This window comes from Myxine glutinosa, chromosome 4 (assembly GCF_964187855.1).
Source record: "Myxine glutinosa chromosome 4, kmMyxGlut1.1, whole genome shotgun sequence".
Classification (NCBI taxonomy): domain Eukaryota; kingdom Metazoa; phylum Chordata; class Myxini; order Myxiniformes; family Myxinidae; genus Myxine; species Myxine glutinosa.
In genome coordinates, this window is record NC_136264.1 from 60,144,170 (window position 1) to 60,159,948 (window position 15,779).

Consider the following 15,779-nt stretch of genomic DNA (forward strand, 5'->3'; position numbering starts at 1 on the left):
CCATTATAGCTAGTCACGTGCTTGCTCAGCATAAATTCACAAATGTTTGTTCCCATTATAGCTAGTCACGTGCCTGCACAGCACAAATTCACAAATGTTTGTTCCCATTATAGCCAGTCACGTGCCTGCTCAGCCTAAATTCACAAATGTTTGTTCCCATTATAGCTAGTCACGTGCTTGCTCAGCATAAATTCACAAATGTTTGTTCCCATTATAGCTAGTCACGTGCCTGCTCAGCATAAATTCACAAATGTTTGTTCCCATTATAGCCAGTCACGTGCCTGCTCAGCATAAATTCACAAATGTTTGTTCCCCTTATAGCCAGTCACGTGCCTGCTCAGCATAAATTCACAAATGTTTGTTCCCATTATAGCTCGTCACGTGCCTGCTCAGCATAAATTCACAAATGTTTGTTCCCATTATAGCTAGTCACGTGCCTGCTCAGCATAAATTCACAAATGTCTGTTCCCCTTATAGCGAGTCACGTGCTTGCTCAGCATAAATTCACAAATGTCTGTTCCCCTTATAGCTAGTCACGTGCCTGCTCAGCATAAATTCACAAATGTTTGTTCCCATTGTAGCTAGTCACGTGCCTGCTTAGCATAAATTCACAAATGTTTGTTCCCATTATAGCTAGTCACGTGCTTGCTCAGCATAAATTCACAAATGTTTGTTCCCATTATAGCTAGTCACGTGCCTGCACAGCACAAATTCACAAATGTTTGTTCCCATTATAGCCGATCACGTGCCTGCTCAGCATAAATTCACAAATGTTTGTTCCCATTATAGCTAGTCACGTGCTTGCTCAGCATAAATTCACAAATGTTTGTTCCCATTATAGCTAGTCACGTGCCTGCTCAGCATAAATTCACAAATGTTTGTTCCCATTATAGCTCGTCACGTGCCTGCTCAGCATAAATTCACAAATGTTTGTTCCCATTATAGCCAGTCACGTGCCTGCTCAGCATACATTCACAAATGTTTGTTCCCCTTATAGACAGTCACGTGCCTGCTCAGCATAAAATCACAAATGTTTGTTCCCATTATAGCTCGTCACGTGCCTGCTCAGCATAAATTCACAAATGTTTGTTCCCATTATAGCTCGTCACGTGCCTGCTCAGCATAAATTCACAAATGTTTGTTCCCCTTATAGCTAGTCACGTGCCTGGTCAGCATAAATTCACAAATGTTTGTTCCCATTATAGCTAGTCACGTGCCTGCTCAGCATAAATTCACAAATGTTTCTTCCCATTATAGCTGGTCACGTGCCTGCTCAGCATAAATTCACAAATGTTTGTTCCCATTATAGCTAGTCACATGCCTGCTCAGCATAAATTCACAAATGTTTGTTCCAATTATAGCTAGTCACATGCCTGCTCAGCATAAATTCACAAATGTTTCTTCCTATTATAGCTGGTCACGTGCCTGCTCAGCATAAACTCACAAATGTTTGTTCCCCTTATAGCTAGTCACGTGCCTGCTCAGCATAAATTCACAAATGTTTGTTCCCATTATAGCTAGTCACGTGCTTGCTCAGCATAAATTCACAAATGTTTGTTCCCATTATAGCTAGTCACGTGCTTGCTCAGCATAAATTCACAAATGTTTCTTCCCCTTATAGCTCGTCACGTGCCTGCTCAGCATAAATTCACCATATTGAGAATAAATGTTGTATGCCTTGTGTTGGTCACGTGACTTCTCAGCATAAATTCATCACATTGAGAATACAATGTTGTACGCCTTGTGTTAGTCACGTGACTTCTCAGCATAAATTCCCCACATTGAGAATACAATTTTGTATGCCTTGTGTTTGTCACGTGAATTCTCAGCATAAATTCCCCACATTGAGAATACAATGTTGTATGCCTTGTGTTTGTCACGTGAATTCTCAGCATAAATTCCCCACATTGAGAATACAATGTTGTATGCCTTGTGTTAGTCACGTGACTTCTCCGCGTAAATTCCCCACATTGAGAATACAATGTTGTACGCCTTGTGTTAGTCACGTGACTTCTCAGCATAAATTCCCCACATTGAGAATACAATGTTGTACGCCTTGTGTTAGTCACGTGACTTCTCAGCATAAATTCCCCACATTGAGAATACAATGTGGTACGCCTTGTGTTAGTCACGTGACTTCTCAGCATAAATTCCCCACATTGAGAATACAATGTTGTACGCCTTGTATTAGTCACGTGACTTCTCAGCATAAATTCCCCACATTGAGAATACAATGTTGTACGCCTTGTATTAGTCACGTGACTTCTCAGCATAAATTCATCACATTGAGAATACAATGTTGTACGCCTTGTGTTAGTCACGTGACTTCTCAGCATAATTCCCCACATTGAGAATACAATGTTGTACGCCTTGTATTAGTCACGTGACTTCTCAGCATAAATTCCCCACATTGAGAATACAATGTTGTACGCCTTGTGTTAGTCACGTGACTTCTCAGCATAAATTCCCCACATTGACAATACAATGTTGTACGCCTTGTATTAGTCACGTGACTTCTCAGCATAAATTCCCCACATTGAGAATACAATGTTGTACGCCTTGTGTTAGTCACGTGACTTCTCAGCATAAATTCCCCACATTGAGAATACAATGTTGTATGCCTTGTGTTTGTCACGTGAATTCTCAGCATAAATTCCCCACATTGAGAATACAATGTTGTATGTCTTGTGTTTGTCACGTGAATTCTCAGCATAAATTCCCCACATTGAGAATACAATGTTGTATGCCTTGTGTTAGTCACGTGACTTCTCAGCGTAAATTCCCCACATTGAGAATACAATGTTGTATGCCTTGTGTTTGTCACGTGAATTCCCAGCATAAATTCCCCACATTGAGAATACAATGTTGTATGCCTTGTATTAGTCACGTGACTTCTCAGCATAAATTCCCCACATTGAGAATACAATGTTGTATGCCTTGTGTTTGTCACGTGAATTCTCAGCATAAATTCCCCACATTGAGAATACAATGTTGTATGCCTTGTGTTAGTCACGTGACTTCTCAGCGTAAATTCCCCACATTGAGAATACAATGTTGTACGCCTTGTGTTAGTCACGTGAATTCTCAGCGTAAATTCCCCACATTGAGAATACAATGTTGTACGCCTTGTGTTAGTCACGTGAATTCTCAGCGTAAATTCCCCACATTGAGAATACAATGTTGTACGCATTGTGTTAGTCACGTGAATTCTCAGCGTAAATTCCCCACATTGAGAATACAATGTTGTACGCCTGGTGTTAGTCACGTGACTTCTCAGCGTAAATTCCCCACATTGAGAATACAATGTTGTACGCCTTGTGTAAGTCACGTGACTTCTCAGCATGAATTCCCCACATTGAGAATAAATGTTGTATGCCTTGCGTTGGTCACGTGACTTCTCAGCATAAATTCATCACATTGAGAATACAATGTTGTACGCCTTGTGTTAGTCACGTGACTTCTCAGCATAAATTCCCCACATTGAGAATACAATGTTGTACGCCTTGTGTTAGTCACGTGACTTCTCAGCATAAGTTCCCCACATTGAGAAAACAATGTTGTATGCCTTGTGTTAGTCACGTGACTTCTCAGCATAAGTTCCCCACATTGAGAATACAATGTTGTACGCCTTGTGTTAGTCACGTGCCTGCTCCCCATAAATTCACAAATGTTTGTTCCCATTATCGCTAGTCACGTGCTTGCTCAGCATAAATTCACAAATGTTTGTTCCCATTATAGCTAGTCACGTGCTTGCTCAGCATAAATTCACAAATGTTTGTTCCCATTATAGCTAGTCACGTGCCTGCTCAGCATAAATTCACAAATGTTTGTTCCCATTATAGCTCGTCACGTGCCTGCTCAGCATAAATTCACAAATGTTTGTTCCCATTATAGCCAGTCACGTGCCTGCTCAGCATAAATTCACAAATGTTTGTTCCCCTTATAGCCAGTCACGTGCCTGCTCAGCATAAATTCACAAATGTTTGTTCCCATTATAGCTCGTCACGTGCCTGCTCAGCATAAATTCACAAATGTTTGTTCCCATTATAGCTCGTCACGTGCCTGCTCAGCATAAATTCACAAATGTTTGTTCCCCTTATAGCTAGTCACGTGCCTGGTCAGCATAAATTCACAAATGTTTGTTCCCATTATAGCTAGTCACGTGCCTGCTCAGCATAAATTCACAAATGTTTCTTCCCATTATAGCTGGTCACGTGCCTGCTCAGCATAAATTCACAAATGTTTGTTCGCATTATAGCTAGTCACATGCCTGCTCAGCATAAATTCACAAATGTTTGTTCCAATTATAGCTAGTCACATGCCTGCTCAGCATAAATTCACAAATGTTTCTTCCCATTATAGCTGGTCACGTGCCTGCTCAGCATAAACTCACAAATGTTTGTTCCCCTTATAGCTAGTCACGTGCCTGCTCAGCATACATTCACAAATGTTTGTTCCCATTATAGCTAGTCACGTGCTTGCTCAGCATAAATTCACAAATGTTTCTTCCCCTTATAGCTAGTCACGTGCCTGCTCAGCATAAATTCACCATATTGAGAATAAATGTTGTATGCCTTGTGTTGGTCACGTGACTTCTCAGCATAAATTCATCACATTGAGAATACAATGTTGTACGCCTTGTGTTAGTCACGTGACTTCTCAGCATAAATTCCCCACATTGAGAATACAATGTTGTATGCCTTGTGTTTGTCACGTGAATTCTCAGCATAAATTCCCCACATTGAGAATACAATGTTGTATGCCTTGTGTTTGTCACGTGAATTCTCAGCATAAATTCCCCACATTGAGAATACAATGTTGTATGCCTTGTGTTAGTCACGTGACTTCTCCGCGTAAATTCCCCACATTGAGAATACAATGTTGTACGCCTTGTGTTAGTCACGTGACTTCTCAGCATAAATTCCCCACATTGAGAATACAAGGTTGTACGCCTTGTGTTAGTCACGTGACTTCTCAGCATAAATTCCCCACATTGAGAATACAATGTTGTACGCCTTGTGTTAGTCACGTGACTTCTCAGCATAAATTCCCCACATTGAGAATACAATGTTGTACGCCTTGTATTAGTCACGTGACTTCTCAGCATAAATTCCCCACATTGAGAACACAATGTTGTACGCCTTGTATTAGTCACGTGACTTCTCAGCATAAATTCATCACATTGAGAATACAATGTTGTACGCCTTGTGTTAGTCACGTGACTTCTCAGCATAATTCCCCACATTGAGAATACAATGTTGTACGCCTTGTATTAGTCACGTGACTTCTCAGCATAAATTCCCCACATTGAGAATACAATGTTGTACGCCTTGTGTTAGTCACGTGACTTCCCAGCATAAATTCCCCACATTGAGAATACAATGTTGTACACCCTGTGTTAGTCACGTGACTTCTCAGCATAAATTCCCCACATTGTGAATACAATGTCGTATGCCTTGTGTTTGTCACGTGAATTCTCAGCATAAATTCCCCACATTGAGAATACAATGTTGTATGCCTTGTGTTAGTCACGTGAATTCTCAGCGTAAATTCCCCACATTGAGAATACAATGTTGTACGCCTTGTGTTAGTCACGTGACTTCTCAGCGTAAATTCCCCACATTGAGAATACAATGTTGTATGCCTTGTGTTAGTCACGTGACTTCTCAGCATGAATTCCCCACATTGAGAATAAATGTTGTATGCCTTGTGTTGGTCACGTGACTTCTCAGCATAAGTTCCCCACATTGAGAATACAATGTTGTATGCCTTGTGTTAGTCACGTGACTTCTCAGCATAAATTCCCCACATTGAGAAAACAATGTTGTATGCCTTGTGTTAGTCACGTGACTTCTCAGCATAAGTTCCCCACATTGAGAATACAATGTTGTACGCCTTGTGTTAGTCACGTGCCTGCTCAGCATAAATTCACAAATGTTTGTTCCCATTATCGCTAGTCACGTGCTTGCTCAGCATAAATTCACAAATGTTTGTTCCCATTATAGCTAGTCACGTGCTTGCTCAGCATAAACACACAAATGTTTGTTCCCATTATAGCTAGTCACGTGCCTGCTCAGCATAAATTCACAAATGTTTGTTCCCATTATAGCTATTCACGTGCTTGCTCAGCATAAACACACAAATGTTTGTTCCCATTATAGCTAGTCACGTGCTTGCTCAGCATAAATTCACAAATGTTTGTTCCCATTATAGCTAGTCATGTGCCTGCTCAGCATAAATTCACAAATGTCTGTTCCCCTTATAGCTAGTCACGTGCCTGCTCAGCATAAATTCACAAATGTCTGTTCCCCTTATAGCTAGTCACGTGCCTGCTCAGCATAAATTCACAAATGTTTGTTCCCATTATAGCTAGTCACATGCCTGCTCAGCATAAATTCACAAATGTTTGTTCCCATTATAGCTAGTCACGTGCCTGCTCAGCATAAATTCACAAATGTTTGTTCCCATTATAGCTAGTCACATGCCTGCTCAGCATAAATTCACAAATGTTTGTTCCAATTATAGCTAGTCACATGCCTGCTCAGCATAAATTCACAAATGTTTCTTCCCATTATAGCTGGTCACGTGCCTGCTCAGCATAAACTCACAAATGTTTGTTCCCCTTATAGCTAGTCACGTGCCTGCTCAGCATACATTCACAAATGTTTGTTCCCATTATAGCTAGTCACGTGCTTGCTCAGCATAAATTCACAAATGTTTCTTCCCCTTATAGCTAGTCACGTGCCTGCTCAGCATAAATTCACCATATTGATAATAAATGTTGTATGCCTTGTGTTGGTCACGTGACTTCTCAGCATAAATTCATCACATTGAGAATACAATGTTGTACGCCTTGTGTTAGTCACGTGACTTCTCAGCATAAATTCCCCACATTGAGAATACAATGTTGTATGCCTTGTGTTTGTCACGTGAATTCTCAGCATAAATTCCCCACATTGAGAATACAATGTTGTATGCCTTGTGTTTGTCACGTGAATTCTCAGCATAAATTCCCCACATTGAGAATACAATGTTGTATGCCTTGTGTTAGTCACGTGACTTCTCCGCGTAAATTCCCCACATTGAGAATACAATGTTGTACGCCTTGTGTTAGTCACGTGACTTCTCAGCATAAATTCCCCACATTGAGAATACAAGGTTGTACGCCTTGTGTTAGTCACGTGACTTCTCAGCATAAATTCCCCACATTGAGAATACAATGTTGTACGCCTTGTGTTAGTCACGTGACTTCTCAGCATAAATTCCCCACATTGAGAATACAATGTTGTACGCCTTGTATTAGTCACGTGACTTCTCAGCATAAATTCCCCACATTGAGAATACAATGTTGTACGCCTTGTATTAGTCACGTGACTTCTCAGCATAAATTCATCACATTGAGAATACAATGTTGTACGCCTTGTATTAGTCACGTGACTTCTCAGCATAAATTCATCACATTGAGAATACAATGTTGTACGCCTTGTGTTAGTCACGTGACTTCTCAGCATAATTCCCCACATTGAGAATACAATGTTGTACGCCTTGTATTAGTCACGTGACTTCTCAGCATAAATTCCCCACATTGAGAATACAATGTTGTACGCCTTGTGTTAGTCACGTGACTTCCCAGCATAAATTCCCCACATTGAGAATACAATGTTGTACACCTTGTGTTAGTCACGTGACTTCTCAGCATAAATTCCCCACATTGTGAATACAATGTTGTATGCCTTGTGTTTGTCACGTGAATTCTCAGCATAAATTCCCCACATTGAGAATACAATGTTGTATGCCTTGTGTTAGTCACGTGAATTCTCAGCGTAAATTCCCCACATTGAGAATACAATGTTGTACGCCTTGTGTTAGTCACGTGACTTCTCAGCGTAAATTCCCCACATTGAGAATACAATGTTGTATGCCTTGTGTTAGTCACGTGACTTCTCAGCATGAATTCCCCACATTGAGAATAAATGTTGTATGCCTTGTGTTGGTCACGTGACTTCTCAGCATAAGTTCCCCACATTGAGAATACAATGTTGTATGCCTTGTGTTAGTCACGTGACTTCTCAGCATAAATTCCCCACATTGAGAAAACAATGTTGTATGCCTTGTGTTAGTCACGTGACTTCTCAGCATAAGTTCCCCACATTGAGAATACAATGTTGTACGCCTTGTGTTAGTCACGTGCCTGCTCAGCATAAATTCACAAATGTTTGTTCCCATTATCGCTAGTCACGTGCTTGCTCAGCATAAATTCACAAATGTTTGTTCCCATTATAGCTAGTCACGTGCTTGCTCAGCATAAACACACAAATGTTTGTTCCCATTATAGCTAGTCACGTGCCTGCTCAGCATAAATTCACAAATGTTTGTTCCCATTATAGCTATTCACGTGCTTGCTCAGCATAAACACACAAATGTTTGTTCCCATTATAGCTAGTCACGTGCTTGCTCAGCATAAATTCACAAATGTTTGTTCCCATTATAGCTAGTCATGTGCCTGCTCAGCATAAATTCACAAATGTCTGTTCCCCTTATAGCTAGTCACGTGCCTGCTCAGCATAAATTCACAAATGTCTGTTCCCCTTATAGCTAGTCACGTGCCTGCTCAGCATAAATTCACAAATGTTTGTTCCCATTATAGCTAGTCACATGCCTGCTCAGCATAAATTCACAAATGTTTGTTCCCATTATAGCTAGTCACGTGCCTGCTCAGCATAAATTCACAAATGTTTGTTCCCATTATAGCTAGTCACATGCCTGCTCAGCATAAATTCACAAATGTTTGTTCCAATTATAGCTAGTCACATGCCTGCTCAGCATAAATTCACAAATGTTTCTTCCCATTATAGCTGGTCACGTGCCTGCTCAGCATAAACTCACAAATGTTTGTTCCCCTTATAGCTAGTCACGTGCCTGCTCAGCATACATTCACAAATGTTTGTTCCCATTATAGCTAGTCACGTGCTTGCTCAGCATAAATTCACAAATGTTTCTTCCCCTTATAGCTAGTCACGTGCCTGCTCAGCATAAATTCACCATATTGATAATAAATGTTGTATGCCTTGTGTTGGTCACGTGACTTCTCAGCATAAATTCATCACATTGAGAATACAATGTTGTACGCCTTGTGTTAGTCACGTGACTTCTCAGCATAATTCCCCACATTGAGAATACAATGTTGTACGCCTTGTATTAGTCACGTGACTTCTCAGCATAAATTCCCCACATTGAGAATACAATGTTGTACGCCTTGTGTTAGTCACGTGACTTCCCAGCATAAATTCCCCACATTGAGAATACAATGTTGTACACCCTGTGTTAGTCACGTGACTTCTCAGCATAAATTCCCCACATTGTGAATACAATGTCGTATGCCTTGTGTTTGTCACGTGAATTCTCAGCATAAATTCCCCACATTGAGAATACAATGTTGTATGCCTTGTGTTAGTCACGTGAATTCTCAGCGTAAATTCCCCACATTGAGAATACAATGTTGTACGCCTTGTGTTAGTCACGTGACTTCTCAGCGTAAATTCCCCACATTGAGAATACAATGTTGTATGCCTTGTGTTAGTCACGTGACTTCTCAGCATGAATTCCCCACATTGAGAATAAATGTTGTATGCCTTGTGTTGGTCACGTGACTTCTCAGCATAAGTTCCCCACATTGAGAATACAATGTTGTATGCCTTGTGTTAGTCACGTGACTTCTCAGCATAAATTCCCCACATTGAGAAAACAATGTTGTATGCCTTGTGTTAGTCACGTGACTTCTCAGCATAAGTTCCCCACATTGAGAATACAATGTTGTACGCCTTGTGTTAGTCACGTGCCTGCTCAGCATAAATTCACAAATGTTTGTTCCCATTATCGCTAGTCACGTGCTTGCTCAGCATAAATTCACAAATGTTTGTTCCCATTTTAGCTAGTCACGTGCTTGCTCAGCATAAACACACAAATGTTTGTTCCCATTATAGCTAGTCACGTGCCTGCTCAGCATAAATTCACAAATGTTTGTTCCCATTATAGCTATTCACGTGCTTGCTCAGCATAAACACACAAATGTTTGTTCCCATTATAGCTAGTCACGTGCTTGCTCAGCATAAATTCACAAATGTTTGTTCCCATTATAGCTAGTCATGTGCCTGCTCAGCATAAATTCACAAATGTCTGTTCCCCTTATAGCTAGTCACGTGCCTGCTCAGCATAAATTCACAAATGTCTGTTCCCCTTATAGCTAGTCACGTGCCTGCTCAGCATAAATTCACAAATGTTTGTTCCCATTATAGCTAGTCACATGCCTGCTCAGCATAAATTCACAAATGTTTGTTCCCATTATAGCTAGTCACGTGCCTGCTCAGCATAAATTCACAAATGTTTGTTCCCATTATAGCTAGTCACATGCCTGCTCAGCATAAATTCACAAATGTTTGTTCCAATTATAGCTAGTCACATGCCTGCTCAGCATAAATTCACAAATGTTTCTTCCCATTATAGCTGGTCACGTGCCTGCTCAGCATAAACTCACAAATGTTTGTTCCCCTTATAGCTAGTCACGTGCCTGCTCAGCATACATTCACAAATGTTTGTTCCCATTATAGCTAGTCACGTGCTTGCTCAGCATAAATTCACAAATGTTTCTTCCCCTTATAGCTAGTCACGTGCCTGCTCAGCATAAATTCACCATATTGATAATAAATGTTGTATGCCTTGTGTTGGTCACGTGACTTCTCAGCATAAATTCATCACATTGAGAATACAATGTTGTACGCCTTGTGTTAGTCACGTGACTTCTCAGCATAAATTCCCCACATTGAGAATACAATGTTGTATGCCTTGTGTTTGTCACGTGAATTCTCAGCATAAATTCCCCACATTGAGAATACAATGTTGTATGCCTTGTGTTTGTCACGTGAATTCTCAGCATAAATTCCCCACATTGAGAATACAATGTTGTATGCCTTGTGTTAGTCACGTGACTTCTCCGCGTAAATTCCCCACATTGAGAATACAATGTTGTACGCCTTGTGTTAGTCACGTGACTTCTCAGCATAAATTCCCCACATTGAGAATACAAGGTTGTACGCCTTGTGTTAGTCACGTGACTTCTCAGCATAAATTCCCCACATTGAGAATACAATGTTGTACGCCTTGTGTTAGTCACGTGACTTCTCAGCATAAATTCCCCACATTGAGAATACAATGTTGTACGCCTTGTATTAGTCACGTGACTTCTCAGCATAAATTCCCCACATTGAGAATACAATGTTGTACGCCTTGTATTAGTCACGTGACTTCTCAGCATAAATTCATCACATTGAGAATACAATGTTGTACGCCTTGTATTAGTCACGTGACTTCTCAGCATAAATTCATCACATTGAGAATACAATGTTGTACGCCTTGTGTTAGTCACGTGACTTCTCAGCATAATTCCCCACATTGAGAATACAATGTTGTACGCCTTGTATTAGTCACGTGACTTCTCAGCATAAATTCCCCACATTGAGAATACAATGTTGTACGCCTTGTGTTAGTCACGTGACTTCCCAGCATAAATTCCCCACATTGAGAATACAATGTTGTACACCTTGTGTTAGTCACGTGACTTCTCAGCATAAATTCCCCACATTGTGAATACAATGTTGTATGCCTTGTGTTTGTCACGTGAATTCTCAGCATAAATTCCCCACATTGAGAATACAATGTTGTATGCCTTGTGTTACTCACGTGAATTCTCAGCGTAAATTCCCCACATTGAGAATACAATGTTGTACGCCTTGTGTTAGTCACGTGACTTCTCAGCGTAAATTCCCCACATTGAGAATACAATGTTGTATGCCTTGTGTTAGTCACGTGACTTCTCAGCATGAAATCCCCACATTGAGAATAAATGTTGTATGCCTTGTGTTGGTCACGTGACTTCTCAGCATAAGTTCCCCACATTGAGAATACAATGTTGTATGCCTTGTGTTAGTCACGTGACTTCTCAGCATAAATTCCCCACATTGAGAAAACAATGTTGTATGCCTTGTGTTAGTCACGTGACTTCTCAGCATAAGTTCCCCACATTGAGAATACAATGTTGTACGCCTTGTGTTAGTCACGTGCCTGCTCAGCATAAATTCACAAATGTTTGTTCCCATTATCGCTAGTCACGTGCTTGCTCAGCATAAATTCACAAATGTTTGTTCCCATTATAGCTAGTCACGTGCTTGCTCAGCATAAACACACAAATGTTTGTTCCCATTATAGCTAGTCACGTGCCTGCTCAGCATAAATTCACAAATGTTTGTTCCCATTATAGCTATTCACGTGCTTGCTCAGCATAAACACACAAATGTTTGTTCCCATTATAGCTAGTCACGTGCTTGCTCAGCATAAATTCACAAATGTTTGTTCCCATTATAGCTAGTCATGTGCCTGCTCAGCATAAATTCACAAATGTCTGTTCCCCTTATAGCTAGTCACGTGCCTGCTCAGCATAAATTCACAAATGTCTGTTCCCCTTATAGCTAGTCACGTGCCTGCTCAGCATAAATTCACAAATGTTTGTTCCCATTATAGCTAGTCACATGCCTGCTCAGCATAAATTCACAAATGTTTGTTCCCATTATAGCTAGTCACGTGCCTGCTCAGCATAAATTCACAAATGTTTGTTCCCATTATAGCTAGTCACATGCCTGCTCAGCATAAATTCACAAATGTTTGTTCCAATTATAGCTAGTCACATGCCTGCTCAGCATAAATTCACAAATGTTTCTTCCCATTATAGCTGGTCACGTGCCTGCTCAGCATAAACTCACAAATGTTTGTTCCCCTTATAGCTAGTCACGTGCCTGCTCAGCATACATTCACAAATGTTTGTTCCCATTATAGCTAGTCACGTGCTTGCTCAGCATAAATTCACAAATGTTTCTTCCCCTTATAGCTAGTCACGTGCCTGCTCAGCATAAATTCACCATATTGATAATAAATGTTGTATGCCTTGTGTTGGTCACGTGACTTCTCAGCATAAATTCATCACATTGAGAATACAATGTTGTACGCCTTGTGTTAGTCACGTGACTTCTCAGCATAAATTCCCCACATTGAGAATACAATGTTGTATGCCTTGTGTTTGTCACGTGAATTCTCAGCATAAATTCCCCACATTGAGAATACAATGTTGTATGCCTTGTGTTTGTCACGTGAATTCTCAGCATAAATTCCCCACATTGAGAATACAATGTTGTATGCCTTGTGTTAGTCACGTGACTTCTCCGCGTAAATTCCCCACATTGAGAATACAATGTTGTACGCCTTGTGTTAGTCACGTGACTTCTCAGCATAAATTCCCCACATTGAGAATACAAGGTTGTACGCCTTGTGTTAGTCACGTGACTTCTCAGCATAAATTCCCCACATTGAGAATACAATGTTGTACGCCTTGTGTTAGTCACGTGACTTCTCAGCATAAATTCCCCACATTGAGAATACAATGTTGTACGCCTTGTATTAGTCACGTGACTTCTCAGCATAAATTCCCCACATTGAGAATACAATGTTGTACGCCTTGTATTAGTCACGTGACTTCTCAGCATAAATTCATGACATTGAGAATACAATGTTGTACGCCTTGTATTAGTCACGTGACTTCTCAGCATAAATTCATCACATTGAGAATACAATGTTGTACGCCTTGTGTTAGTCACGTGACTTCTCAGCATAATTCCTCACATTGAGAATACAATGTTGTACGCCTTGTATTAGTCACGTGACTTCTCAGCATAAATTCCCCACATTGAGAATACAATGTTGTACGCCTTGTGTTAGTCACGTGACTTCCCAGCATAAATTCCCCACATTGAGAATACAATGTTGTACACCTTGTGTTAGTCACGTGACTTCTCAGCATAAATTCCCCACATTGTGAATACAATGTTGTATGCCTTGTGTTTGTCACGTGAATTCTGAGCATAAATTCCCCACATTGAGAATACAATGTTGTATGCCTTGTGTTAGTCACGTGAATTCTCAGCGTAAATTCCCCACATTGAGAATACAATGTTGTACGCCTTGTGTTAGTCACGTGACTTCTCAGCGTAAATTCCCCACATTGAGAATACAATGTTGTATGCCTTGTGTTAGTCACGTGACTTCTCAGCATGAATTCCCCACATTGAGAATAAATGTTGTATGCCTTGTGTTGGTCACGTGACTTCTCAGCATAAGTTCCCCACATTGAGAATACAATGTTGTATGCCTTGTGTTAGTCACGTGACTTCTCAGCATAAATTCCCCACATTGAGAAAACAATGTTGTATGCCTTGTGTTAGTCACGTGACTTCTCAGCATAAGTTCCCCACATTGAGAATACAATGTTGTACGCCTTGTGTTAGTCACGTGCCTGCTCAGCATAAATTCACAAATGTTTGTTCCCATTATCGCTAGTCACGTGCTTGCTCAGCATAAATTCACAAATGTTTGTTCCCATTATAGCTAGTCACGTGCTTGCTCAGCATAAACACACAAATGTTTGTTCCCATTATAGCTAGTCACGTGCCTGCTCAGCATAAATTCACAAATGTTTGTTCCCATTATAGCTATTCACGTGCTTGCTCAGCATAAACACACAAATGTTTGTTCCCATTATAGCTAGTCACGTGCTTGCTCAGCATAAATTCACAAATGTTTGTTCCCATTATAGCTAGTCATGTGCCTGCTCAGCATAAATTCACAAATGTCTGTTCCCCTTATAGCTAGTCACGTGCCTGCTCAGCATAAATTCACAAATGTCTGTTCCCCTTATAGCTAGTCACGTGCCTGCTCAGCATAAATTCACAAATGTTTGTTCCCATTATAGCTAGTCACATGCCTGCTCAGCATAAATTCACAAATGTTTGTTCCCATTATAGCTAGTCACGTGCCTGCTCAGCATAAATTCACAAATGTTTGTTCCCATTATAGCTAGTCACATGCCTGCTCAGCATAAATTCACAAATGTTTGTTCCAATTATAGCTAGTCACATGCCTGCTCAGCATAAATTCACAAATGTTTCTTCCCATTATAGCTGGTCACGTGCCTGCTCAGCATAAACTCACAAATGTTTGTTCCCCTTATAGCTAGTCACGTGCCTGCTCAGCATACATTCACAAATGTTTGTTCCCATTATAGCTAGTCACGTGCTTGCTCAGCATAAATTCACAAATGTTTCTTCCCCTTATAGCTAGTCACGTGCCTGCTCAGCATAAATTCACCATATTGATAATAAATGTTGTATGCCTTGTGTTGGTCACGTGACTTCTCAGCATAAATTCATCACATTGAGAATACAATGTTGTACGCCTTGTGTTAGTCACGTGACTTCTCAGCATAAATTCCCCACATTGAGAATAAAATGTTGTATGCCTTGTGTTTGTCACGTGAATTCTCAGCATAAATTCCCCACATTGAGAATACAATGTTGTATGCCTTGTGTTTGTCACGTGAATTCTCAGCATAAATTCCCCACATTGAGAATACAATGTTGTATGCCTTGTGTTAGTCACGTGACTTCTCCGCGTAAATTCCCCACATTGAGAATACAATGTTGTACGCCTTGTGTTAGTCACGTGACTTCTCAGCATAAATTCCCCACATTGAGAATACAAGGTTGTACGCCTTGTGTTAGTCACGTGACTTCTCAGCATAAATTCCCCACATTGAGAATACAATGTTGTACGCCTTGTGTTAGTCACGTGACTTCTCAGCATAAATTCCCCACATTGAGAATACAATGTTGTACGCCTTG